At 43.5% G+C, this 24910-nt stretch overlaps 1 non-coding gene across 1 annotated transcript; it reads right to left on the reverse strand.

Moving 5' to 3' along the window:
- Nucleotides 1–14613: 14613 nt before the first annotated feature.
- LOC148011002 (small nucleolar RNA SNORD36) lies at nt 14614–14681 on the reverse strand. The gene has a single exon (XR_015689622.1). It is a non-coding gene; the product is annotated as a small nucleolar RNA SNORD36 (small nucleolar RNA).
- Between the last annotated feature and the right edge of the window lie 10229 nt (nt 14682–24910).

The following is a 24910-nucleotide window of genomic DNA, read 5'->3' on the forward strand; positions in this document are numbered from 1 at the left end:
TTACGGGACTGATTTCCAACATGCCTTTAATGCTCAGCATCTTCAAGAATAGCACTCTTCATATCTTCATCCATTCGGAAGCAATCAGGTCTCATCCGGACAAGCTTTACTCTACCATTCTTCATTGTCTTCTTCTACAAAAGAACAGCCCCTTAAGGGAGAGAGAGGAGGAGAGAGAAAGACTAAAATCAGAAATCTTCATCCAGGCCATCATTGCGCGAGCGAGAGGCGGCGATATGATCAGCAGCGGGCAGAGGGGAATCAAGCCCCATGATCACTTGGGGGGTTGTTTGCAGGCAGCATGATGGGGATCATCCACACATTGAGTGCATTTTTCAGCGCCTGATGGCGCCTCCTCCATGCCATGATTTGATGCATCTCTTGCTTTCACACTTTCATGTGACATTTAAAATTTGGGCTCCCAAAGGTCACTAGCCCATTTTGCCTAAATTTTGTCTACCCCTTCGCATCTTGACCGTTTCCTTGGCCATTTCCCCGTCCGGGCTCCAAATCAAGCTCTAAAAAATCTTGGGCATCCAGCTTGACATCCCACATTGGCTGAAAACTCCTGACAACCCGCACGAGAGTTTGAAAAATTATCAAAAATCAACAAGTGTCACTCGCACGCATTTTAAGAGTCGTATTTCACTTAGTGCTTAAAATCGTCCTAGCTGGAGCCTTTTCCTTCGACGTTGAATATTTTTCTGCAAAATTTCACATTTTTCCCAAATTTTAGGCGCATTTCCTGCCCTAAAATCCAGCTTTTAGCCCTACTACACAAGGGGTGTACCGCCTTATTGACGGATTCATTTGACATGCTTGGGTGTTTGCTTGATGTCTGTATGACTATCACATGTTGATTTATGTCCGCTTGATGCCGGTTATGCTTTGACAGTCATGGTTGACTTGGTGCATTCATTTTGCCTATAGTTTGCTCTCATTGTACCTGACTGTAATTTATTACATCAAGCATTTATGCATGGACTGACATGGAATATTCATGATGAATCATCCCGATTTTATGTACTTTTGTTGGTACTTGGTGGGCAGCATCATTAGCTATTCATTCGTGGTCATTTTGCCTTGGTTTTGGTGGTATTTTGGCTGTTTACAATGGAAAACAACAACAGTTTTAAACTGTCTGCACCATTGTGGACTGCATTATGGATTCTTCTTCCAATGACAGTACTATCTTCAACATCACTAAGCTTGATGGTACGGATTATGCCTATTGGAAGAGCCAAGTTTGGCAAATTTTGGTGCAGAAATCACAGATAAAGCCACTAAGGATGCATGGCAAGCAACCTGAAACTATGACTGATGATGAATGGGATGAGCTTGATGAGTTATGCAAGTCCACCCTCATCTTGTCTCTCACTGAATAGGTGCATTACTGTCACAACTCTATAGAAACAAAATTTGTATTCTTTTTCATTAATTTGTCTATATAATGATTTATTAAATTTATTTTCTTTGCACTAATTAGATATAAAGAAAAGTGCATTGGAGCTGGCCACTGATGAGTGGTCACAGGTTATGGTGGACCCACGCGGTGGGTTAGAGAAAAGATAGTTCACACTTCCACCTATATAGCCCGATTGGGCGCCTGTGACTAGAACTCACGCATATCAGGGTTAGACTCGCACACAGAAAGGATTGATGCCTTGAAGTGTGGGCTAGATCCACCAGAACAGACAGTTACAATCAACAAGATGGCATGATCATGAAATGCTTGTATAATGTGCATGTGTGGGCTGAAAGCTTGAAATGCACATTTCTTTGCATAGGAAAGTCACATGAAGATTCGGATACCATTTTTGCGATGTACACGGAAAAAGCTTTCATATGACACCCATATTGGGGGGGGGGTCCCTAAATTTTAGGAGTCTCTAAATTTTAGGAGCCTCGAATTAGCCTAAAAATGCTAGTCCTAAAAAATAGGGATGTCATTCTAAAAATAGTAAGTTCTGTACTCTGACTGTGCTTACTAAATTTGGTTGTTTCTATTCTTGACAGTATTCAACCCAAAAAGGAAGGCCATAGAGAAGAGACAAGTGTCAAGACACTTGTCACACAAGTTTCCAAGTGTCCCACCACTTGTCACATCTCATGACATGTGGCTGGACACTTGTCTTGTGCTACTCCACTTTCCCCTTTTGTACTAGCTCTCCCCTCTCCTATAAATAAGAGCTCGTTTTTCTTCATTCAACATCATTTTTCTTTGCTGTAAACTCATGTACAGCACCCACAGATAGCCAGAAACTGGCCCCATCCATCCCCATCATCATCCCCCACTTCTCCATTATCAAATTCCTCCATATTTCCTCTTCTATCACTGCTGTTTTATAGGACATCAAGCTTGTAAATTCATTACAGCACCTCCTTCTCGAGCTCTTTCTTCCATTTTAGCAACAAGAAGCAAGCCCTATCCATGTACTGCTGATCAACGATGGAGAAAGGCTGATTTCCCCTTTTTCTTCTCTCATACTGTAAAGAAATCAGTTCTTATCATTGCATAATAGATAATGCATGTGTGTTTGTACATCTTTGCATGATCTTGTGAGAGTGAGAATTACTTCTTCTCACTCTCAGGCTGATTGTAACTGAGCTCTTTCCTAAGGGACTTGGGTTGAGCAAAAATACATTCCTTTGGGGGGGGGTTGCCCATCTTCAACCCTCAATCTTGTCTCCATTACTTTTACATTTTCATGGTTGTAATTTTGTGAGTAAATTTCATTTTCAGCTTTAAGTGTTTATTCTCTTTTATATTAAATCTCGAAAACAAGCGAATATCATAATTGTTAAGCATACTACGTTGTTCGGGGTGTTTACAATTACAATGTGGTTGAGGAAGCATAGAGTGCTTGGCAGCTTTGGGATAAGATCAAAAACCTCTATGACAAGACAAGTCCAGCAAGTCAGATGTATTGGTTGAAGCAACTTATGGACGTGCACATGAAGGAGAACATGATGATGTCTACTCAATTGAGCTAGTTCCATGCTATTCTTAAGAACTTGACTTTGCAAGGCATTACCTTCAATGATGAGGTTACTCCATTGTCTTTGCTTGGAACTCTGAGTGAGTCATGGGATGTATTCCGTATTGCCTTATGTGCTCCTGTTGCTGTTTTGAAGTTGCATGATGTCGAGAGTGCTCTTCTGCAGGAAGAGATTAACAATTGAAAGAACTTGGATGCCTCTCCTGTGTCGCATGCTTTGATTATTAGAGGCAGAAATGGTAATGAAAAGAATGACCGTGGGAATGGCCATGGCCCAACTTTTGCAGAAGTTTAGGTCTATGTCATGTAATAAGTTGCGCAACAAGTCTCGTGGAAGAAATGCTAATGTGACATGTCATCATTGTGACAAGAAGGGTCATATATGGCCACAGTGTCATGAGTTGTGCGACGAGAAGCACAAAGAGAAGGGGAAGGACAAAGTATATGAAAATTCGTCTAATTATAGCATGTACATGCAAAATCTAGTGTAAAAATCAAGGAGATAAATGTCATGCAGACTGATGACTCTAATAGGAAGTACATACTTGTAGCTAGTTTTGTGATGCTATGCCATTGATCGAGGTTCACTCTATGTATGTGCAGTGCTAGATTTAGGATTCTTGCGCTTCATTTCATGTTACACCATGCCGTGAGTGGTTCCATTCCTACCGCACTGTCTCTAGTTCAGTTCACTCGGGTGATGACATGTCACTTGCTATTGTTGGCGTTGGGGATGTACGGCTGTAGTTCTCTACTGGCAGTACTTTTCTATTATAGGATGTACGTCATGTATCTATGCTTATACGCAGTCTTATGTCTACAGGGCAGCTTGATGATGTTGGATTTCATGTTTCATTTGGGAATTCTGCTTGGAAGATCACCAGTGGCAAACTCGTACTTGCTAGAGGTGCCAAGGTTGGCAGCCTCTATCCTCTTGTAGTTGATGGGTCCTTTGTTGACCATGTCTTGTTAGTCAGTTCCATCCCGCATGTATCTCTTTGGCATGCTCGTTTGGACCATATGTCCTTGAAGGAAATGAAAATTCTTCCTGGTTTGTAGTACTTACTGCCCCTTGACTATGCATGTTTTGATTCATGTGAGAATTGTCTTTATGCTAGATAGACTAGGAATACGCATAAGAAGTTTGGTAGGACACGCATGAGTGAGCCCTTGGCATTGGTACATTCAGATGTCTGTGGGCCCATGCCCAATCTGGTTCTCAACCAATGCAAGCCATCTCTGAAACACATTCAAGACATCTGACTTAAGCTTAATGGGATAAGCCTAGACTTTACACGAAAAATCGTCAATGAACGTCACAAAATACTTTGCACCACCCATAGACTTATGCTAGATAGACTAGGAATACACATAAGAAGTTTGGTAGGATACGCATGAGTGAGCCCTTGGCATTGGTACATTCAGATGTCTGTGGGCCTATGCCCTATGAGTCTATGGGTGGTGCAAAGTATTTTATGACGTTCATTGACGATTTTTCGTGTAAAGTCTAGGCTTATCCCATTAAGCTTAAGTCAGATGTCTTGAATGTGTTTCAGAGATGGCTTGCATTGGTTGAGAACCAGATTGGGCATAGGTTGAAATGCCTTAGGATTGACAATGGGAGAGAATATGTGTCACGTGCCTTTGAGAAGCTATGTGATGAGAGGGGTATTAAGCATCAGTTGACCGCCCCCGATACCTCACCCCAGAATGGTTTGGCTGAGTGAATAAACAGAACCATCTAGGGGCATGTACATAGTATGCTTGGCCATGGAGGCCTACCACAGAGATTTTGGACTGAGGCAGTCACTACAATTGTGCATGCCATCAATAGATCACCTTCTTCCAGTGGTTTGGATTTCCAGGTTGCAGAGGAGGTATAGACTGGGAAACCGTCTTATGTGCATCTACGTGTCTTTGGATGTGAGGCATTCTTCCATGTGCCCAAGAACAAGCGTACTAAGCTGGATCCTAAGAGTGTCAAATTCATTTTCCTTGGCTATGGAGATGTAGGTGAGATGGATTATCACCTATGGGATTCGCAAGCAGCACGGAAAGTCATTTGCAACCATGATGTAGTCTTCCATGAAAACAAGATGCATAGATAGCCTAAGAAGGTGGTAGAGGTACACAAGGTTATATTCTAGGAGGAGCCATGTCCTCCTGCACAGCCAATTGGAAAGCCTGTAGTAGTAGTTGGTACACATGGCCAAGGTGTTGGACAGGATGCTAGACACGCAGTAGAGAGCCTACAGTGAGACGGTCTACTAGAGCTAGACGTCCACCTAATTGATTTGTAGCCCTCGATGCATTATGTCCTGGTTACAAATGCAAGAGAGCCTCTCACCTATGATGAGTCTATGCGTAGGGGTGACAGTCACTCATGGGAGAGGGCTATGTAGTTTGAAATGGACTCCCTACATAAGAATATGACTTGGGATTTGGTTGCATTGCCCAATGAGAAGAAGGCTTTGCCATGAAAATGGGTGTACAAGTTGAAAAGTACCCCTGGAAACTCCAAGACAACTTATAAGGCAAGACTTGTTGCTAAGGGTTTTAAATAGGAGCATGGAGTTGGCTTTGATGAAGTCTTTTCTCTTGTGGTCAAGATGACTAGGCTTGGTTTTGGCCTTAGTCATGCAGCTTGACTTGGACATATCATATGGATGTCAAGACTGCATTCTTGCATGGGGATTTGCATGATGAGATTTACATGGAGCACCCTAAGGGCTTTGTAGAACTTGGCAAGGAGCACCTAGTGTGTAAGCTGAAGAAAAGTCGTTATGGCTTGAAGCAGGCACCTAGGGAGTGGTATCATAAGTTTGATGCCTTTATGCAGTCACAGGGCTACAACATGAGTGCTATGGATCCGTGTCTTTACATGAAGAAAGCCCGTGATGGCTCATTTCTTATTTTGGTACTTTATGCAGATGATATACTGATAGAGCAGGGAAAGCTCATAATGAGTTGGATGCTCTTAAATCTTAGTTGAAGAAGAGCTTTGAGATGAAGAATTTGGGATGGGCCTCTCACATTCTTGGTATGCGCATTAAGTGCAATAGGCATCAGGGACTAGTCTACCTCTCACACAGGGAGTACATTCATGAAGTTCTTGAGAATTTATGCATGCAGGACATGAAGCCTATTGGCTATCCATTACCTTCTTATGTGAAGGTCTCACAAGCCGATTGTCCACAAACACATGAGCAGAGGGCTGAGATTGCCAAGATTTCTTATGCATCAGCTGTGGGCAGTTTGATGTATGCCATGGTAGCCTCTTGTCCAGATATTGCATTTGCAGTTGGTGTTGTGGCAGGCTATGTAGTTACACTTGGAAAGAAACATTGGGATGCCGTGAAGGGTATCATGAGATATGTGAAAGGCACAACAGATATATGTATTTGCTATGTCAGCTAGGATACAGGAGTTGTGGGGTACATAGACTCAGATTATGCAGGACATGCAGATAGTAGGAAGTCCACTTCTGGCTATGTATTCACCTATGCTCGAGGTGCTGTCTCTTGGATGTCCAAGGTTCAGAAGTATACGACTCTCTCTACCATTGAGGCCGAGTATGTTGCACCCACTGAGGCTTGCAAGGAGGCCATATTGTTGGGCCGTTTGGTTCATGACCTTGGGATTGATTCTATACCTATGTTGCATTTGGATTCTATGAGTGCTATTCAGCTAGCCAAGAATCCGATCTTCCATGTGAAGATGAAACACATTGAGATGAGGTATTACTTCATACGTGGGGTTATGGAGGACAAGTCTGTTGATATTATCAAGATCTCCACTGACAAAAATCCTATAGATCTGCTCATGAAAAGCCTCACTACTAAGTGCTTTGCCTTCCTCAGGAGATTGATGGGTGTTGGATGAGATGATGTTTTTCCTCATCCTATTGTACATGTGTACATTGTACTATCTTTTCTTTTTCTTTTCACTCCTCACTGGGATAGATTCGCCTTTAAGTGGGAGGTGGGAGTAAAGGCGCCTATGCCTAGCCACCCGTGTATTACTACACTGATAGTACCTGCCACTATAGCACACGTGGCGGGCGCTCGACGTCACCATCACTTTATTCTTTATTATTTTAGTGACAGTTTGAATAAAGGAAGTCCCGGTCACACATTGTGACTATTGGAGTTTCCATTTGGTCTCTCTTTCTTTCTTGCTCTTGCTCTCCTGCCATAGCTCTTCCAAGCAAGCTTTGATCCTTCTCACCTTTCAGAAATGTGTTTATAGAGAGAGAGAGAGAGAGAGAGAGAGAGAGAGAGAGAGAGAGAGAGAGAGAGAGAGAGAGAGAGAGAGAGAGAGAGAGAGAGAGAGAGAGAGAGAGAGAGAGAGAGAGAGAGAGGTTTCAGACCATTTTGTTACATGCCCGTATAAGACTCGTGCTTACATGGATCCTAGGTGTGGAGCACCTAGTCTCTATTACAAACACTCTTACTAGCTTGAAAAAGTTATTCTTTTCCCCATATATCAAACTAACATGATCACTAGGTCATGAAGTAACATTGCAAAGGAAGCAAAGTTGTGCAATATCACCCCTTATTCCCCCACTATTGGAGTTGGGGGATGCTAGGTCTCTCTCTCTCTCTCTCTCTCTCTCTCTCTCTCTCTCTCTCTCTCTCTCTCTCTCTCTCTCTCTTCCACCACCCTTGCACCGATTGCCTCTTGTTGGGGGTAAAGATGCTAGTGCCTATGCTGTGTGTGTATAACTACATTGATAGTACCCACATACCTATACACTACAAGGTGGCGGGTGCCCATAAATGTCACTATATTATTTATTCTTTTAGTGACATTTGAATAAGGGAAGGTCAGTCACACATTGTGATTGTTGGAGTTTCCACATCTTGACTCTCTCTCTCTCTCTCTCTCTCTCTCTCTCTCTCTCTCTCTCTCTCTCTCTCTCTCTCTCTCTCTCTCTCTGTGTCTTGCTCCATCCACCATAGCTCACTTATCCATTTCTTTCACTTGCTCGTGCTCTCACTTATGCTTCTCCCTTCGATGGTATCAAAGCATTGATTCAAGGAGCTTCTTTTTAGTGTGCTTCAGTCCGGATTTGAAACCTATAGCTCACGGTTTAATGGCTACCCGTCAAGAATCTGTCTTATGCTTCACATGCCTCTTCTCAGCTTGTATGTGCTCCTTTCTAGCATCAAGAAGACATGACTAAGCTTTATTAAGTGCTCCAGTGTGGCCACCATCAATAGAAGCAAATAGGTCAACATGGACAACCTAGATTGCACTTGTTTTTAAGCCTCTTCTTCCTGCCATTGACAATAGACTTGCTACTTACTCTGTGCAAGACAAATTTGTTGTTTACTCTTTGTAGGATAGACCTACTATTTACTTTGTGTAGGATAGACCTACCGTCTACTCTATGCAGGATACCTGCTATTTACTCTATGCAGGATGGACCTACGATTTACTCCATGCAGGACAAACCTGCTATTGACTAAGTTGCAAGACATACTTGTTATTCACTATGTTGTAGAAAGACCTGCTATTCATTACATCAAGGACAGATTTGATGGTTATTGTGTTGAAGATAGACCTACTATTAACTACTATTCAAGACATATCTATTGTATATTTTACCTATTAAACATACAATCATCCAACACATTCACTCATTAGGATAGTTATGGACACTTGAGATGCACTTGTATGTCCATATTAAGTAACGAGGCTCGTGTTTCTTACTCACATAAGTAATTGGACAATGAGCACATGAACGAAGGCGACTCTATGGATATACTTTTGACAAAGATAAAGATCTTAAGGAGTACTCAAATGTTGTAGATGAGATTTTACCAAATAATTCACTTGTGCAATTGTTCCCAATGGCCTTCCTAATTTTTATTATACTTTTGCATCTAGTCTTTGTTCGGTGATGAAAGGCAATCCCAATTCTTTCCTAATTCAACTAGTTAGTTTATGTTTTGTTACAAGAATACAAATGACAAGATAGATCCATTGTGCTATTATAGATCAAGCTCTTATAGCCAATCAAAAAGGTAAAAGAAAAGCCACATTTTCTACTTGTACACATATGCAAATATTGCTCCAATGAAAAATGATGAGAAACAATCATGTCATTAAGGACTATTCAAAATTTCCTACAAAGGGACTAAGAAGAAAGAGGCTAGTGTGGCTATTCTAGATGTCTCTCTTCTAATTCAAATATGAAATGTTGTACAATATATAGGGTGGGTATTTTTGTGTAATAAAAATATGACCATGTAATACATGATTATTGTATACCTATTATGAACTCGGGCATGCTGTACTTTAATAGTGGTGTCACTAAGCACATTATTATGCAATGTAATTTATTCACTTCTCTTGAGTTTTTGTGTGTAAGGGAAGTGTCATATGCACCAATAACTCCTTTTATCCAATTAGAGGAGTTTGTAAAATTTTGTTATCTACTAGTAATGGTAGTACTTTCCCATTTTTAGGTACTTTTCATATGCCAATAATAAAATAGCATATTTTGATTAGTCCTAACGTCATCTATGTGGAATATATTGTGTAACCTTTACTTTCATGTACGAAGGGGATATATATATGCTCACCAGGACATTATAATACTTTGTTATCTCTTTTTAATAGTGGACAATCAAAGATAGCATCAAATGAAGTAACTTTTTTGCATATGCAAGTTTCTAATGAGTTTGTAGATCAATGTGTGATGCATTAGTTATGAGAGAGCCCCTTTACCCTACTCCTTTTGTCTTGTTGTCAAGAGTTAAAGGCCGGTTGTGCCTAGCCGCTTACATTTACTTGTACTTACCGAATAAGGGAAGACATGTCACACATTATGACTATTGGAAAATCCCCACATACTATCTTGCTCTGTCTTGCTTGAACATCCATAACTCTTGTTTCTCTCTTGATTCTACTCGTGCTTCCACTCTTACTTCACATTTCAACTACTACTAGAGTAGTGTTCAATGTTCATGGGAGATCATACTTGGAATGAGGAGCATGAGGAGTGAAGCTTTGTCATGAAGGTCAAAGATTTAAGCTTCTTCTTTGACATTGATGCATTGTCCACACATTGATAGAGGTATTATTCTCATACTTGAAATGTAGATTTGAGTCAAGCAAGTGCTTGAGTTATTGAGGCTCAATGCGGGGTTGCAATAGCCCATTTTGGCATTAATTTGGGTAGTTATTACTTAGTGGCTAGGAATGATACAAACCAAATTGGATTTGTATGCTTCAAAAGAGGTTTTGGATTATCTGAGAGATTGAGCAACATTGAAGCCTTTCAAGGAAGAGAAATCAACACTCTTCCATTTCATTTCTCTCAAATATATGTATAGTAGATGATAAAATAAAAAAACCTTTAAGGAATTCATTTTGAAGACATTCTATCCATTTTGAGTGAGTATAGGGAATGCTCAAAAGTCATGGATAGCTATGACAGCTTGATAATACTTTCATATTTTGGCCATAAATTTTGCATATGATATTGAACCGAGGTGTTCTATAGCTCAAAACAAAGAGCGTAATGAGAACTACAAATCTAAGCAATCATAGAGTTGATTTTGTGTAGTTTTTAATTCTCTATTTTACACAGATTAAAATAGTTATGGTTTATGTGGAGCTTGGTTCATTTGAGTCAATGGGAGATTCTCTTATGCTTTATTGGTTTATGATATGCTATCATTACATAGGTTTTTGACTATGGGTTTACCACTTATTGTTAGTGGGTTATTAGTGTGGTAGATACATGCTTGGCATGCATTGTGTATGCATCTATGTACCTGACACCTTGGATGCTTTGATAGTCTTTGGTAAGGCACGCTTACCACAATACTTTAGGATGAGGTAGTTACTACTGCGGTTCATTTGATTAATATATTCCCATGTGTTAACCCCAACACGAAGAAAGCAAAAGGAAATAAAGAAGATACAGGGCAAAGGCGGAAAAAAGGTAGCCCGACTAAAGAAAGAAGAGGAGGAAAGACCAAAATCGCAAGGGCAACCTTAAAAGTCCAAGGCAAATGCAAAAAGGGAAAGGTGCATTTTAAAATAAAAAGGCGCACCCTGAAATCTTGTAAAAGAGCGCCGGGCTCTCACCCGTGCAATTTGTAAATGTAGACGGGCAGTGGAAATGAAGCTAGGAAGATAGAAGGACAATGGGAAAAAGGGCCTAGGCTATGGCTGGCCATGTAAAAAAGGGGAAAAGGGGATGATCGCCCAAAAGGGATTTAGGGTTTTGTATATAAAGTTAAAAAGTGAATGAGAAGCTCATTCTTGTGTGTGGCAAAAAGTGGCTCTCCTCTTTTTCTTGTTCTTGCTTGCTTGAGCTTGTGCTTAAGAGAGGGAGTGTGAGAGTGTGAGGGAGTGAGTGTGTGAGGGTGAGGGACCATGGGGTGGAGAAGCTCTCCATCTTCTCCTCTCTTCTTCTCTTCTCTTCTCTTCTCTTCTCTTCTCTTCTCTTCTCTTGCTCACGGTGATGGAGCTTGGAGCGTGGAGCTTGAGGATGGGAAGCTTACACTTGGATCATGGAGCTACCGAAGTGCGCGGGAGAGGAGGTAACTCGAACGGCATAGAGGTAAGCTCACTACACCCGTAGATATGGATGGCACATCGGCTATGTGAGAGGTAGCCATTAGTGCTCGGCTTGGAATGCTTGAAGCAATAAGCGGTCCGTGGGTCTTGGCGGTTGAGCGAAAGCTCCCACATTTTGGTTTCGTTTGCGGGACCAACGGATTCAAGCCTTGAGCGCTTGCGCACTTCGAATCGAGCGTTGAAGTAGGGTTTTCCCTGAACCCGTGCTTGAGATACGTAGGAAGGGAGGGGGTTGAAGATGGTATTCGATCTCCTTGGCAAGTAGGTTTTTTGCTTTCTTGAGATTTATGTTGTGGAATGAAGTAGTGTAGGTATTTATTTTGTGATTTGGGTGCATTAGGATAGGAAAAAACAAAGAAAAAGAAGAAAAACAAGCATCAGGGTTTCTGCTATCATAACAGGGCATGAGGGTTTGATTCGTTTACCGATTTTCATTTTGGAGTTTATTGGCTATTCCAGGTATATACAACTCTTCCCCTCCATCCATAGCTTTGATCTGGAGGTGTGTATGACAGGCCGTGACCTCAATCGTGTGATTCGGGTGATTTATTGTTGCGCCGGCAAAAAAAGCACCACGCTCGGTGTGTCCAAGTGACGGCAATTCTGGACCGAGTCCCAGAATAGGCCCTCGGTCCACTACCACTCGGACCACTTGACTCGGCCCTCGGACTGCTCAATCATTTGGCCCTCGGCCGCCAACTCGACTCAAAAACTCATTCGGCCCTCGGTCCGGACAACTCGGCCCTAACATTGACTCGGCCCGTTCGAGCGATCCACTTAGCTCGATTGACTCGGCCCATTCGGCCCACACCCATTCGGCCCACTCGGCCCTTTCGGCCCTCGGCCGGCCGAATTTGGGACTCAGCCCAAAAACTACAATTTTTCCAGAATTCCATTTTGGCCAAGAACTAAGTTGCCACCACCAAAATAGACTCCAGAAATCGTATAGAGCCAAAGTCACATCATAGGTCTATCACTAGGCTAAAATGCACAGCAAATAGTTCAAAAATTAGCTACTAGAGGTCCTCCCAATCATGCATGGTATTTACTGTAACGGCCCTTTGGGCGGGGGGAGACTGCCCCCCCCCCCCTCGGGCCCCCGCAAAGGGGGCTATGCCCCCCTCTGTACCTCCCCAGGTAGGCTGGAGAGAAAACGCGTGCTGCAACAGGTTCTCCGAATTAGGCCCTAGTGTAGTAATGGCTCTACACAAGCATAGATCTTCACTTGCAAAGTAGCAAATAGAAGCCCATACCCAAACAAAGACAAACAAAGACCCTAGAACCTCAATGGGCCAATCTAGCCATCAAGGGCAAAAAGGCCATACCACAAGAACACATATACATTGTGTTCAAACTGTGTCTAGTTGAAGTAGAATGCAACATCATCAAGCTATCAATGCGAGGATGACTAGACATGACAGTCCGGACGATAGATGTACCCTGAGCAGCGTTGCACAGACGACCCAAGGCCTCAGTAGAGAATCCACGTCTGACTGTGCAACTAGGGACTCAAAGCCATGTATCAGAAGGCTTGAAGCTATAAACCAAGACCCGAAAGATGAAGACATAGTGCCACCTGCTTATCTTAGGGTCAAACTCACCGCAAAAAGAGAGAATAGTGTTGATGCTCTCATTGATGAAGGAGCAGATTTCAATATCTTGACTTACGAAGTATGGACTCTACTAGGTCAACCAGAGCTCAAACTGATTGATGCAACTCTTAATCCTTACGGAGAACACCCACAAGAACTTCTAGGGAAGTGCAGAATCCTTGTAACTATTGAAACAGAAAGCTTGCCAGTCTTGTTCTATGTTCCTCCAAATAGCGAGAATTGGGGAAAGGAAATCTGGAGCCCCGAGAGGAACACCAAGGAAAAGGGAATTCTCTTGCAAGAAAATCTATCTTGTAACATCAACAAGCTTGTTTATCATGTTTTATATGATCATAATGAAGAAAAGAACACTAGGCACAACAAATCTTCATGCAGCATCATGTAAATCTCCCACGGTTTTTAATAGAATCAACCATATTTTTCAATATCTTCACAAAATCCATCAATAGAACAAAGAAATCAAAGAAGTACACCATCTTTGAATGGAAATACATCACATAGTATTCATCTTCAATATCTTCATAGTCTTCTCTCTCAATCTCTCATATACAATCACTTTGTTTCAGTAAAATTAGCTATCTCTGACTCTCTCTCACACACTCCATCAATAATACATCATATCCTCACTACAATCTCTCAAAAATTACTCTCAATAATCACTCTTAGGTCGTGGATACCCCTCCCAAGAGGTATGTCTGATATGAAGAGTCACCAGAGCCACTACAGTGTCCTTTCATAGCTCACTACTGTCACTTCACTCTAGTCTTCACTTGAGTCTTCAGCAGCTACTTCTTCCACTTCCTTCAGCTCCTTTGCACTTGTATTCACCTCTTTTCAAGACTAGAAAACTTTCCCCAAAGTCACACATACATTCCACAGAACACTTACAGAACAGTCTACAGAACAGTACCAGAACAGTTACAGTACAGAACAGAACAGAAACAGAACAGAAGCAGAACAGAAGCTCTACAGAAGACCTACAGAAGATTACAGAAGGTCATCAAAACCTCATAACTCATTCTCAACCCATTTCAAACTCTCACAAACCATTCACTAAGCTTTCACAATATCTCATTCTTCATCAATCAATACTCCATCCCTCCTTACAGAAGACAATCAGAACAAAACAAACCAAAACAGAGCAAAACAGAAGGTATACAGAACCATTCAGAACCTATCAGAACATCACAGAACCATCAACAAACATCATGATCTTCCAAAACACAATCAATATCATCCAAAACACTCTCAATCCACTTCCAAATCAACCAATCATCCCATAAAATCAACCATTCAGCTCTCAAAAACAACAAAAATCATCCCAAAAAACAAGTCATTTCAACACTCAACATATCCCCACACTTAATAAGGAAGCGTCCTCGCGACCCAGGAAAAAGGGAATACAAGTTCATTTAAAAGCTCAACTTTGATCTTCAATATCTTTTCAAAAAGAATCCATCCACCACGACCCCAACTTATAACCTATTTCTGATATAAAAATACAAAGAAAGGAAAACTCTTTTGAAATTAACACCTCTTATCAAACTAAAAATCATAACAAATTTGTAAAGGATATAAGAGTTTGCTTCTTCTTTATCAGCATCAGCTTCAATTCTCCATCCACGACCCCATCTCTACAAATCTCCAAAACATAGCTCGTACACAAAATCCAATAGGAAACCACCACGTTTGTTTGACATAAATGAACTCACAGCACAAACACTAATACACAACACAACCATCTGAATGACTTTTTCAAAAAGAGAGTTGTTAAAAAAGGAGTTGATCAAAGAAGGTGATTTGGTCCTAGCCTATGATTCACGCTTTGGCAAGTTTCCTGGCAAGCTCCAACAGCGGTGGATGGGCCCCTATAAGGTACTTGCAGTCAACCCTAATGGTTCTGTCCAAATACAGACCGTTGATGCCTCTGATGATCCCTTTCTGATCAATGGATATTGCCTGAAGAAGTACTTCCCTCCTTGGGGATCTTGACAATTACGGATACTTGATCCTTTCCCTCGTTGGCGCAGCACTGTACTTCTTATGATGCTACTTCTGATAGCCGTTCTTCAATCACTCCTGCTGAAGTGGATGCAACCCTCTGTTCCCTCAAACCCCCCTTCCAGCCTTGATCTCTTATCCTCTATTTTCCACCAGCGACAGTGGCGAGGTGGGTTCTGACACATGGTCTTTTTCTACCATTCCCTTGTTCAATTTGAAGAAAAGAGAAAAAGAAAAAGAAAAAACAAAACATATCGGTCATGGGAGAAAAGGACTTAGGTCCCTGTCATGCCGACCTATCCTTCGAGAAAAGGTGGAAACACCCTTGGGAATAGAAAAAAAAAGAAAAGAGAAAAAAAAAATAGAAGAAAGAAAAAAAAAACAAATCTGTTATGAGAGAAAAGGAAGCAATTCCCTGTCATAGCAGGCCTCGTTCCAAGAAAAGGTGATAAACACCCTTGGGCGAGAAGCTGGCTGTGGAAAAGGTGGTAACACCCAGCAGTCCAGAAAGTGGATTCATTAATTGATATTCCCAGGATCCAATTCCGAAGCTGCCTCCCTTGGTACGCTGTGTCCTGGGTCTTCCTGCAAAGTGACTAACTGTCCTCTAGCAGACGACATGTTCCTATCCAACACAATGTTCGAATTTGATGGCTACCTCCCTGGGTACGCCTCTTCCACAACTGCTGATGCGATCTTCATCGACAACCCCTTGAGTGATGTGAGCTTTCATCCTAACCGGATGGGGAAGTGAGTACGGTTACCCTCTGTATCTATCAACAACGAGTGAGACAGAGGGTGGGGTGAGTGACCAGTCTTTTCCCTTCCAATCGAATGAGAGGTGAAAAGTGTGAATGAAGTGTTGCACCCACGGGATGGGCCTCTCAAAGCACAAAGCACGATTTGTTCTGTACATTGCACCATAAGGCTCCCTGGCCTTCCTTCTCGCACCGTATGCCGGCTCAGGGCGGGATGCACAATTGCACCATCAAATGCGCACAAGGCATACAACCTTTAGACAAGTGACTGTGAGGATGACATCAATGGGTTTTTGGAAAAGGCTGCCCTCCTGTATCTATCAACAGAGCGTGAGACAGAGGCATCGACACTCAACCTTGATTCTGGACGAAACGGGCCAAGTTTTTCTAACCCTACACTTTGGTTTATTCGTGCCGGTTATGTTTTACGTGTGGGGACGTTAGTGGATGGTCTATGGCATTGTCCTAGGTCCCTAATGCTCGGTTAACCCTATCCGTTAAGGTCTTAAGTGTGGGGACGCGTCCCTGCGCGTCTACATTGCCTACTCATTTGCATATGCCTTATCTTGCTCATGCATGAATGCCTTGCCTTGCTTTTACCCTCCTGGGGACCCTTCCCACCCACCCGGTTATGTTCCACCCACCCTTGGGGCTATTTCCTTGCAGTTTTCCTTCATTCCCTGATTTTGCGGTCCTGTCCTATGAATGCATCCTACGTTCACCAAAATCCAAATCCAACCTTATAGCCCTATTCCTCCCTTCGAACTGCTCATTTTTCCTTTTTACCTAACCCTGTTCCGGTGCACGGTTTTCGAGTTATTAATTTTTGAAGCATTTTACGCAATTTAGACAGTTTTCCATGTGAACGCACTTTTCTTGCTTCCGAATCATGCTCTGACGTCATAGCCCTGACAACCGCTTTTCCCCTAACATTTTTCCTTTTTATTGCGCATCATTCCGCTACATGGTTTGTCCGTTATTCATTTTCCGGGTTTTTTACGACCTTTTTCGTGTGTATTTTTGACATTTTTCCATGTGAACCTACCCTATTTGCATCAGCATTCCAATTTGATTTGACAGCCGTGTCTCCTGTGCCTTCCCCTACCTTTTTCCTTTTTCCTCCTCCCTCTTTCGACTTTTGGATTTTTTATCATTCATTTTTAAATGCGTTTTCGGGAGTCTTTTTGGAGTTTTTTCACATGTGAACCCCTCCTCCTTCCACCAGAACTGCAGTTTAACGTGATAACCCTGTGTCGCTCCTTCCTGCAGACATTTTTCCTTCTTACTACATGTCATTCCGGTGAATGGTTTGTCCGATATTAATTTCCGATCCCATTTTCGGGTTTGTTTTTCCTCTGTGCAGTGGCATGAAAGCAGAATTCAGGGACGTTGAAAAGAAAGAAGTAGAAGAAATGTTGGCAAGAGAGTCCTCCAGAGACTGAAGTCTTCTGTTAACCCTCTGTGGAGCACTAACAACATAGTGGAGTCAACCCCCTGATGAATGACGCAATAAAAAGGCAAGCGTTAGAACGAGTCTAGAGGTACGTGAGAAGAGAGAAAGCAAGAATCAAAGCTGAGAGCGAGCTCGCAGCAGAAGCCGCCTTTGACGCCCTTGCGGAACTCTTTACAGAAGTCCCAATGGCACATCAAGCCCTTCCTCCTCCTGCTGGAGGTCCACTTCCAAGCCAGATCCGTCCTGGAAATATTGATGACAGACCAGCGAATGTAGTCCCATTGCCAGTTTTTAAGGGAGAGTACAATGAAGACCCCGATCTTCATGTAGCAGAGTTTATGGTAGCATGTGTGGCTAACAATGCCAGAACCCCTGAGCATTGGTTAGCAATATTCCCCGCCACTTTCAAGGGCGCGGCGTTTCAGTGGTATGAGAGACAAGCAGCAGGAACTTTTGGCACATGGGACGACCTGAAGTTGGCCTTCCTCACTAAATTCAGGCGTGAAGGTTTTGAAGAGCGGATGAGAGAGGAATTTATGAACCTAAGTCAGTCCTCTGGAGAAAGAGTGGAAGCCTATGTCTCACGAATGGAATCCATCCTGAAGAGATGGACTAACCATAATCTAGATGATGGCATTCAGAAGGGAGTGTTTCTCAGAGGATTACAACCAGAAGTTCGTAAGTTTGTGGAGCTACAAAGACCAGCCACCCTGCAAGCTGCAACAGAAGGTGCCAGACTGTACGATGAAGTGGAAGCTAGATTAGCGATGAATACAGGAAGAGGAGTCCTACCTCCTCTGATGCCAGGAATGATGTACCCATCTAATGCAGTCCCTGGGATTGTTTCCTATCCCTACCAACAGATGCCCCCGGTATCACAGTACAGTGCACCAAATCCACAGTGGCCACAATCCATGCCTCAAATGATGGCTCAACCACAACAACAATGGTCCCAACCAATTTCCTCAATGCCAAATCAGCAGCAACAGTGGAATCCTACCAACTGGAGTCAACAGCCAACAGTTCAAACAGGAGCCCTAAATCAGAACCAGAACAGAGACCCCTCTGTACCAGCCCAACCAGTTTATGCAGTGATTACAGAGACTCCTCAAAACCCTCCTGCCAGTACGTCCGGAGGAGAAAGCTTGAAGGATTATTTATCCAACTCCAGATCCTTCCCAAGAAAACAGTGGCACATTCCTTAACAGTGGATACTGTAAGCCGACTTCCAAAAGATGCAAAGCCATTATCAATGGGTGAATACTTCCTGCCTGAACCAGGCATGACTTCTGAAATCACCTCTGACAGTGAGATAGAAGCATGGATGTACTGCTCTCCCTGTTACATGGTCACAGCAGAAGCAGAAGCAGAAGCCGAGACAGAGGCAGGAGAGGAGACAGAGAATCTATTCTTCTGTTACAGAGCTCCTACAGAAGCAGAAGCAGAAACAGAGACAGAAGCAGAAACAGGAACAGAAGCAGAAGCAGAAGCAGAGACAGAGACAAAAGAGGATGGATATGATATGGACGAAGAAGATTATGAAAGTGAGCCAGAAGAATCTATCCCACTTGAAGAGGATACATTTGAGGAAGAAGTTCCAGAAGCATCAGAAGCCGATGAGCTCATGCTATGGGACAGAATGGCAATGGTACCATTTGGTCTGGTAAATGGATCTTCTCATACGCAAAACCTTTATAAGAAATGGATTAAGAAGAGTAAGCCATCTTTTAAGTGTGGCTCCTGCCGTCCTAACCCATCCTTGCCAAAGAAAGATGATGATGATGCACCGTGCCAACAAGCACCAGTCCCACCAATCCAACAGGCATCAGTAGGTCCCTGTTATGTGACGTTCTTGGATGTGTCATCATCAGAAGATGAGTCCTCAAGCCAAGAGGTAATTAATTTTGACACCAAACCCGAAACAGCTCTTATCCCATTCCAACATCTTAAGGAGCAACCTAAGTCTCCACCAAAAGAAGAAATTGGTTCTAGTGGGACATCAGAAGAGGACATCACTCCCTTGAAGGAGTCGGATCTGTATCCAGAAGCAGTCCGTGGGACCTTCATTCGTGAAGTAGAAGGTGAAAGGCAGTTAACCTTTGTGGATTCAGAAGGCACTGAACGCCACTTGAAGGTGGGTAGCAGTCTCCCAGAAGAGGAGTTGTTAACCTTGTACAACTTGTTGAAAGAAAATTTGGACGTGTTTGCATGGTCTTACAAAGACCTAAAGGGGATTGATCCCACAATATGTCAACATCATATTGACTTGGAGCCTGATGCCAAGCCAGTACGGCAACGACAGAGGCGAATGAACCCGAATTATTCCACATTGGTGAAAGCGGAGCTGCTGAAGCTTTTGGAAGCCGAGTTCATCTATCCAGTGGCAAATAGTGAATGGGTTTCACCCATCGTGGTTGTACCCAAGAAGAATGGAAAATTGCGAATATGTGTGGATTTCCGAAAGCTTAATTCCAAGACAAAGAAGGATCACTTTCCTATCCCTTTCACAGACCAACTGTTGGACACAGTGGCAGGACATGAACTTTATTCTCTTCTGGATGGATTCAGTGGATACAACCAAGTCCAAATCGCAGAAGAAGACCAATCCAAAACAACCTTCACCACAGAATGGGGGACCTACGCTTATCGAGTGATGGCATTTGGGCTCTGCAATGCCCCTGCTACTTTCCAACGAGTCATGATGGCTGCATTTCAAAATCATCTGCACGACTTCATTGAGGTATATTTGGATGACTTCTGTGTCTATAGTTTGATCAGTGAACACTGGGGACATTTGGAACAATGCTTTGACCGATGCCGGGAGTATGGGATTTCCCTCAACCCCGACAAATGCATCTTTGGGGTCTCTTCTGGAGTTCTGTTGGGCCACATTGTCTCTGCACAAGGGATATCAACAGACCCTGCAAAGATCGAAAAGATTGCAGCTCTGACAGCACCCACCAACCTCAAACAGTTGAGGGGATTCCTAGGCCATGTGGATTACTACAGAAGGTTCATAGCCCATTTTGCAACAAAGGCAACTTCCTTGCACAAGCTTCTGAGGAAAGATGCAGAATTTACTTGGACGGAAGAATGTGACAAAGCCTTTCACACTCTGAAGCAGTGTCTGATAGAGGCACCCATTCTGCAACCTCCTGATTGGACGAAAGAGTTCCACGTACACACTGATGCGTCAATTGAAGGCTTAGGTGCTGTCCTCTGCCAAAAGGGCTCCTCGAAGTTGGATCAACCAATCTATTATGCAAGCCGAAAAGTCACTGATAGGGAACGGAACTATACAGTGACAGAGTTGGAGTGCTTGGCAATGGTGTTTGCCCTGGAGAAGTTTCGCCATTACCTCCTATCCACCCACTTTAAATTTTATGTGGATCATGAGGCCCTGTCCTTCCTGATGAACAAAGCAGATGTGAAAGGACGAATGATGAGATGGCTCCTTTTATTCCAGGAGTTCGACTTTGAGGTGATTACTAAGCCTGGCCGTTCCCATGTTCTGGCTGATCATCTGTCGCGTATCCCACAAACTGCAGACGAGGAGCAGGATGATCCAGACCTCCCTGATGCTTCCCTATTCTTGATAGAAACTGTCACTCCTTGGTATGCAGACATTGCCAATCTGCTGGCAACCCAACAGTACCCTCCTGGTATTTCTAGTCGGGAAAGGAAGAAGCTCATGCTAGAATCAGCCCCCTACACCCTGCTCGGCGGTGCACTGTACAAGAAAGGCAAAGATGAAGTGCTCAGACGATGTGTTGCAGGAGATGAGATTGGGATTGTTCTCAAGGCTTGCCACGACGAGCCATGTGGAGGTCACTTTGCAGGAGAAGCTACAGCCAGGAAGGCTCTGCTAGCAGGATATTGGTGGCCTACCATTCACAAAGATTCCTATGATTACTGTAAAAGATGTGATGCTTGTCAAAGAATGGGGAAACCCATGAAGACAAGTGCCATGCCATTGCAACCTATCCTTCCGTTGAAGCCGTTTGAGAAGTGGGGCATTGACTTCGTAGGTCCAATTGATCCTCCTACCAGAAGGAAACAGAACCGATACATCCTCGTATGTACGGATTATGTTACAAAGTGGTGTGAAGCTAAAGCCCTCAAGCGGGACGATGGTAACAGCCTGGCCCTGTTCATGTACGAGAATATCATCACCCGTTTTGGCAGTCCCTTAGAGCTGGTAAGTGACAGAGGCACTCATTTCCTTAACAAAGTCATGGAAGAGTTGACAGAGTTGTATAAGATCCGCCATCGCAAGTCCACTCCTTATTACCCCAGAGCCAACGGCCAAGTCAAAGTCACCAATCGCATCCTCTGCTCGATTCTGACAAGAATAATTGCCGCACATCGTCGTGATTGGGACGATCGACTTACAGAGGCCCTCTGGGCGTACAGAACCTCCCATAAAGCAGCAACGGGACAGACACCTTTCCAGTTGGTGTATGGTACAGAAGTAGTTTTTCCTGTTGAACTGGAACTACCCTCTTTGAGAGTGGCTGTCAAAGAGCGTTTGGGGGATGACGATTCACTGCAACGCCGTCTCCTGCACTTGGAATGTTTGGACGAAACTTGGGAAGGATCTGTTTGACAGCATCTTCGTCTGCTGATGTTCCATCTGTAGCCTCTTTAGGGGAATCAGAAGATAATTCCAAGGAGGTGGAGCCATGTCCTTTTTGAGAACCATACAGTTTCAGCACCACTTTGTTGGGTCCTCTGCCCAAGGTCAAAGTTCCTTTAAACCAATCCGTCCTTGCTCGGGCTTCAAAAAGCCATGGTCTGCCCAGTAACAGAGGATAGGATGTACCATAAGAGTTTGGCTTCACCACCAAATAGGTCAGCCAATAATCTTTTCCAGCCACTGTAGTCTTCACATATGGAAGAATGCCCAAAGGCTTGATTCTACTCTGATCCGCCAGTCTGATGAGCCATTGGGTTGGTTGCACACCTTGTAGGCCTAGATCCTTCATTGTCACATCCGTCATAATGTTTACTGATGAACCACCATCAATCAGTGCATTTGAAATAAAGCAACCTTCTATCCACACACCAGTCTCTGGAGTACCCGGATCTAGGAAGGTGTTAGCTACATCCACTTCTTTTACAGGCTCTGGAGCCTTGTTGGACTTTGTTGCTGTTGAGGGAGAAATCCTTAAACCACGTCTTCTTGTTAGTATACTTTTGAACCTTTTCCGGCAACTGGGAGACAACATCAATAATTGTCGGAATGTAAGGTTTGGTTTAAAGGTATCTAGATCTCTGACCGGATCGTATTCCTTAATAGGATCCACTGGCTTTTCTAATCGGTTAGGGAATGGGGCAACACCCATTTTCATTTTTCCTCTTTCTTCCATCAGAGGAATTACAGGAACTTCTTCTGCCACTTGTGGCACTTCCTCCTCTTCTGTCTCCTGGACCTCTGGTCCTGTCTCTATAACTGTCTCTGTAACTCTCTGTGGCACTGTAGGGCTCTGTACGGCACTGTTAGGCTCTGTTCTGTTCTGTTCTTCTGGTGGAAGATTGAACTTCACTGTTCTGGCAGGAGGGTTATTTTCTTTCTGGATAAGTGGTTCCTTCTGCTTTGCACGAGTGATGGCAGCAACTTCCAATTCTACCAAATTGGAGGTAGGCTCTTGGGCCTTGGACGGACTATCAGTAGCACTGTTTTTCACTGGGGCTGGGCTTGGACAGTCTTTTGCAGTGTGGCCTTCTCCTTTGCATCGACTGCATAAGGGCTTGTAATCCACTGACCTTCGAGGATTTGGACAATTTGGTGAGATGTGCCCCTTTTCTCCATATCTGTAACATTCCACTTCTGATCTCTGACCACCGCCAGACTGTCTTCCTCTGTAACTTTGAGAAGGAAATCTTCTGGGTCCGAAATTAGGACCAAACTCTCTAGGCTTGGGTCCAATATCTTGTGTTGTCATTTTGAATTCCAACAAGTTAAATCTTGCGTCTTCTTCCTTTCTTCTCCTATCATGCATCTCCTTCAGGGAGCAAATGTCCTCTGTATGATTCTTCCGCAAACAGTAGGAACAGAAGGCTCCAGGGATGGTTGGTTTCCGTGTGCATTCAGTGGCTAAATGGCCTGCTTGATGACACTTACCACACCAAGTATTTGACCGCATCACATCTCTTCCTGCTCTTGCAACGTTGGATATGCTAGCGGTATTCACTTTCAGCGTCTGTAGTTGTTCTGTAATCACATCCATCAACTCCTTTTTGATGTTTGCAACTGAGTTGGATAAATAATCCTTCAAGCTTTCTCCTCCTGAGGCACTGGCAGGAGGGTTTTGAGGAGTTTCTGTAATCACTGCATAAACTGGTTGGGCTGGTACAGAGGGGTCTCTATTCTGGTTCTGATTCAGTGCTCTTGTTTGAACTGTTGGCTGTTGACTCCAGTTGGTAGGGTTCCACTGTTGCTGCTGATTTGGCATTGAGGAAATTGGTTGAGACCATCGTTGTTGTGGTTGAACCATCATTTGAGGCATGGATTGTGGCCACTGTGGATTTGGTGCACTGTACTGTGATACCGGGGGCATCTGTTGGTAGGGATAGGGAACAGTCCCTGGAACTGCATTTGGTGGGTACATCATTCCTGGCACCAGAGGAGGTAGGACTCCTCTTCCTGTATTCATTGCTAATCTAGCTTCCACTTCATCGTACAGTCTGGCACCTTCTGTTGCAGCTTGCAGGGTGGCTGGTCTTTGTAGCTTCACAAACTTACAGACTTCTGGTTGTAATCCTCTGAGAAACACTCCCTTCTGAATGCCATCATCTAGATTATGGTTAGTCCATCTCTTCAGGATGGATTCCATTCGTGAGACATAGGCTTCCACTCTTTCTCCAGAGGACTGACTTAGGTTCATAAATTCCTCTCTCATCCGCTCTTCAAAACCTTCACGCCTGAATTTAGTGAGGAAGGCCAACTTCAGGTCGTCCCATGTGCCAAAAGTTCCTGCTGCTTGTCTCTCATACCACTGAAACGCCGCGCCCTTGAAAGTGGCGGGGAATATTGCTAACCAATGCTCAGGGGTTCTGGCATTGTTAGCCACACATGCTACCATAAACTCTGCTACATGAAGATCGGGGTCTTCATTGTACTCTCCCTTAAAAACTGGCAATGGGACTACATTCGCTGGTCTGTCATCAATATTTCCAGGACGGATCTGGCTTGTAAGTGGACCTCCAGCAGGAGGAGGAAGGGCTTGATGTGCCATTGGGACTTTTGTAAAGAGTTCCGCAAGGGCGTCAAAGGCGGCTTCTACTTCGAGCTCGCTCTCGGCTTTGATTCTTGCTTTCTCTCTTCTCACGTACCTCTGGACTCGTTCCAACGCTTGCCTTTTTATTGCGTCATTCATCAGGGGGTTGACTCCACTATGTTGTTAGTGCTCCACAGAGGGTTAACAGAAGGCTTCAGTCTCTAGAGGACTCTCTTGCCAACATTTCTTCTACTTCTTTCTTTTCAAC

The sequence above is a fragment of the Lygodium microphyllum genome, chromosome 29 (assembly GCF_053477565.2).
Source record: "Lygodium microphyllum isolate KBCC chromosome 29, Lygodium_microphyllum_v1.1.10, whole genome shotgun sequence".
NCBI lineage: Eukaryota > Viridiplantae > Streptophyta > Polypodiopsida > Schizaeales > Lygodiaceae > Lygodium > Lygodium microphyllum.